Source organism: Danio rerio, chromosome 4 (genome assembly GCF_052040795.2).
Source record: "Danio rerio strain M-AB ecotype USA chromosome 4, GRCz13ab, whole genome shotgun sequence".
NCBI classification, from domain to species: domain Eukaryota; kingdom Metazoa; phylum Chordata; class Actinopteri; order Cypriniformes; family Danionidae; genus Danio; species Danio rerio.
This window is the reverse complement of record NC_141024.2, coordinates 54437607-54442500: the sequence shown is the minus strand read 5'-3', so window position 1 is coordinate 54442500 and position 4894 is coordinate 54437607. Positions and strand designations below refer to the sequence as shown.

The window sequence follows — 4894 nt, the reverse complement described above, 5'->3', positions numbered from 1 at the left end:
GCCATATTACTTTTCATTTAATTATAATGTTTATTTGTATACTGATTGGTTTGGGTTTCACAGTGACGTTTTATGTTTTGGTCACGTGGGCATAATTGGCACCTGCTCGAACATAAAGCGCGTGCACAATCACACAGGTGATGAGGAGAGAAGGAGAGTGGGGTAGCCGTATTTTTTGTTGACCGCAAACAGCCACGCAAACAGCAACGCAAACAGCAGCGCAAACCAAGCAACGCAAAACTGTATCACAACGGCACACGCAACAATCATCACACCAACGCAATAATCGGCACCATACAAAACAGGTATTCAAAGACACAAAATTGCTGTACTGTTTTTTCATGCTTCAAGTTACATAAAGTTTTCCATATAACATCTTGGGCTCAGTGTCTCTGTCTAAAGCCACCAGCGCGTCACAAATATAAAGGACCCTCACTGCCTCTCGAGCGACTTATAGGAGGCATCAGGAAGTCGCAATATTTTGTCAACAAAAAACGGCATCTTATCAGGAAAATCATCGCTCGCAAAATCAGCGCACAGACGAATCAGGAAGACGCCAAGTAAGTGATGCGATTGCAAACCAAATGGGCCACGTCATGTGTTCGTTTACATAGGACAGATAAGTTTATCTGTGGATATATGTGTGGATGAGGAATCTGGTTGGCATTGGTGCATGTTAAAGTTGTTTGGAATGCAAATCGGATGCGCGAGGTCGCGCGACTTACTTTGGTATCTGTAGGAAGTCTGCATTTTGCGGCTTGTTTGTGTGATGTCGTGATGTTGTTTGGAAGGAAAATGAACTGCTGTTGAATTTGAATCGAATCGTTTGAGCGTGTTCAAACGTTGCATTGTGTTTGGATGTTGTGATTCACTGAACACTGAATCAAAAGAGTCACTATGAGTCAAACTGGTGGTACCCCGTGCTCGGTTGAAGAGATGGGAAAGAAAAGGGAAAGCAAACTCACTCAAAAGGCCTTGCTGAATAAAATTGAGAGATTGCAATGTGAACGTAAACGTGCTGTTGATAAAATCAAAGGGTTGATACCAAAAATGAAAGAATATATGAAACAAAAGGCAAACATCCTTCAAATAAAGCAATGTTTAATGACTTTAAACACAATGTGTGAGAGTGCTGTTAATGCACATGATGAACTTATGCCATTACTTCCTGAGGATGAATTTCTTAAACAAAAGGAATGGTTTTTAAGCATAATGAATTACAGCAGTGTGTTTCAAAACCAAACTGAGCAATGGATCAGTGAAACTGAGCAAACCCAGGGTGTTTCACAGAATGCAACAGAAATGAACGAAAATGTGATTTCTTCAAAATCAAATGAAGTTGAAAATGAGGATGAAATTAATCCATGTGATAGTGTCTCAAACATAAGCTGTAACAAATCATCACTGTCAAAACATTCTTCAACCTTATCTGCACGTTTAAAAGCCCAAGCTGAGTTGGCTGCTTTAGCCATGAAGAAAAAATTATTAGAAGAAAGACATGCACTGGAAGAAGAGGAGGAAAAGTTGCGTAAAAGGAAAGAAAGATTGCAACTGGATGCTGAAATTGCAGGAGAACAGGCAAAACTTGAGATTCTCAAAACACACAGTACAACAACAAGCGTGATACTGACATCAAATGTTTCAGATGGGATGAACTCTTATGTGGCAAAACAGTCTAAACAACCACTCAATGTTGATGCAGGTGAATTTATTCCATCAGATTCAAATAAGGAGAGATATTTAGGAGCTAAACCCAAAGTCAAGCTTACTCCAGTGTTGGACAATATAACTCCATCAAACATCATTGACCCACCATTTTCGCAAAACCACCTGAATTCTTTCGACATGCAAGATTCACAAGGACCACATGATTTCAATACAGATATTTTCATGGATTCGGAAACCAAAAATTGTGTTCTTGGTCTCATGAAGAAACAGAATGAGGTAACAACACTGTTGATGCAGCAACAGGGGCTTTCAGCTTTACCAAAAAGAGAAATACCCATATTTGATGGTGACCCACTGAAATACCACTCTTTTATTAGAGCTTTTGAGAATGGTATTGAGAAAAATATAAATGACAACTGTGACCGTTTGTATTTCTTGGAGCAATATACAAGGGGCCATGCTAAAGCACTTGTGGGGAGCTGTCATTATATGAATCCAGATCGAGGATATTTGAAAGCAAAAACTTTGTTGAAGGAACAGTTTGGGGACGAACAGAAAGTGGCCTCTGCTTATATGGACAAAGCCCTTTTATGGTCTCCAATTAAAACCGAGGATGTGAAGGCTCTGCAGGATTTCAGTTTCTTTCTCAGAGGCTGTTGTAATGTAATGGAGGATGTGCAGTATCTTCATGACTTAGACATGCCTTCTAATATGTTGTGTATTATTAAAAAACTTCCATATAAACTCAGAGATCGATGGAGGAGCCAGGTTTGTGAGCTGCAGGAAAGAAATAACCAGAGAGTTAAGTTCAAAGACATTGCTGATTTCATTGAGAAGCAAGTGAAAATACTCACAGATCCGGTGTTTGGTAACATACAAGACACTACATCAGTAAGTGGAAATAAAGGAATGAACAAACTTAAGTCACAATATCGATCAGGAAACAAAGGAATCAGCTTTGCGACCAGTGTGGGCACTGTGGAAAGTAAATATCAGTCTGAAAAGAAAAGGAAGGAAATTATAACAACAGATAAGAAAGTGTGTATGTGCTGTGGAGGAGGACACACCCTAGATATGTGTGTACAGCTGGGGAAGATGGTACACGAGAAGAAGATAGGCTTCTTGAGGGAAAATGGTATATGTTTTGGCTGTTTGTGTACAGGAGGACACATCAGTAAAAATTGCCGTAAAAGGATTTCCTGTTCAAAGTGTAACCTTAAGCATCCTACAGTACTTCATAGGGAACCTGCACATGTTATTGAGCAGACTGAGAGGAACACAGTGGTGCCTGTTGACAACATGCTGGTGTCAAGTGGTCTTACAGGGGCTGGAGATGAGGACTGCAAGCTACCCATAGTACCGGTTCAGGTAAAATCTAATAAAGGAAGCAAAATTATTAATACCTATGCATTTTTGGACCAAGGGAGCACTGCAGTGTTTTGTACAGAGAACTTGATGCACAAGCTTCACCTTACAGGAAGGAAGGGGCGTATTCTTCTACGAACCATGGGGCAGGAGAAGGTTGTGAGTAGCAACATTATATCTGGTTTGGAGGTTGCAGCTCTGGAAGGAGATAGTTTTCTTGAGCTGCCAAAAGTTTATACACAAGAGTCCATGCCAGTGCACCGAGGAAATATTCCAACTAATAGGGATATTAAAAGATGGTCTTACTTAAAACACATTCATTTACCTCAGATCGATTCCGAAATAGAACTCCTGATAGGAACCAATGTCCCTAAAGCACTGGAACCATTACAAGTGGTATGCAGTGTAAATGATGGACCATATGCCATTAGAACCATGTTGGGCTGGACTGTTAATGGACCACTGATGGGAGACAGTGGAGAAAGGGTTAACTGGAAACAGCCCCTGGTAATGGTTAATAGAGTGTCAGCTGTAAATCTGGATGAGATTTGGCACCAACAGTTTAAAACTGACTTCCCTGAAAACCGTCTCGATGATTATGCTGGTATGTCAAGAGAAGATCAAAAATTCCTAGAACTAGTGAGTAATTCAGTAAAACATGTGAATGGACACTACCAAATTGCATTACCATTAAGGAGCATTGATGTCAGCATGCCAAAAAACAAGAACATTGTCGAACAGCGTTTGCATCATCTGAAAAGGAGGTTTCAGAAAGATTCATTATTTCATGCTGAATATAACAACTTTATGAATGATCTGCTTCTTAAAGATTATGCTGAGAAGGTGCCTGTAGAGGAACTAGACCGCAGTGATGGAAAGGTATGGTATATACCACACCATGGAGTGTTTCATCCCACCAAGGGAAAGATGAGAGTTGTGTTTGACTGTGCAGCGAGTTATCAAGGAACATCGTTGAATGCTCAGCTCTTACAGGGCCCAGATCTTACGAGTTCTTTGATAGGAGTCATGACTCGTTTTAGAAAGGAACCAGTAGTAATCATGGCTGATGTTGAATCCATGTTTTACCAGGTACGGGTCTCTTCGGATTACTCAGACCTGCTTAGGTTTCTTTGGTGGCCTAATGGAGATGTGGAACAACAACCTGTTGAATACCGTATGAAGGTGCATTTGTTTGGGGCAGCATCATCACCTAGTTGTGCCAATTATGCCCTCAGAAGGTGTGCAGAGGATTATGGATGTCACTACAGTGAGAATGCAGTAGACAAATTATTGAACTCTTTTTATGTAGATGACTGCCTTGTGTCAGTTGTTACAGAGAAGGAAGCAGTGTCACTTTACCAGGAGCTGGTTTCTCTGTGTGCCAGGGGTGGGTTTTCCCTCACGAAATGGATAACCAACAGGCCTGGTGTATTGGAAGCTATCCCTGAAAGTCACAGAGCAAGAGGCATGGAAGGGTTAAACATGGAGTTGGATTCATTACCTGTGGAGAGAGTGCTGGGTTTGGAATGGTGCATAAAATCAGACTGTTTTAAGTTCAAGATTGTACTAAAGGATAGACCACTCACCAGAAGAGGAATTCTCTCTACTATCAGTTCAATTTATGACCCTCTGGGAATGCTAAGCCCTGTCATTTTAACAGCAAAGAAAATTCTGAGAGATTTGTGCAGGAGAGAAATTGGCTGGGATGACACTGTGCCGGAGTCCGTGTCAAAGGATTGGCTGAAATGGCTGCAGCAGCTGCATTTGTTGGATGTGTTTAAGGTGGACCGATGTGTGAAACCATCATGCTTTGGAGATGTTGTTACAGCCCAGTTACACCATTTCAGTGATGCCAGTCAGG

General features: G+C 41.0%; 1 protein-coding gene across 1 annotated transcript in view; it reads left to right on the top strand.

Moving 5' to 3' along the window:
* The window catches only part of LOC137491565 (NACHT, LRR and PYD domains-containing protein 3-like), a 43918-nt gene extending 42872 nt beyond the window's left edge, over positions 1 to 1046 (top strand). The window contains exon 13 of the mRNA NM_001444638.1: positions 1 to 1046. This exon is cut by the window's left edge and continues 1029 nt beyond it. The gene's annotated coding sequence lies outside the window, so the exon portion shown is untranslated.
* Positions 1047 to 4894: the final 3848 nt, after the last annotated feature.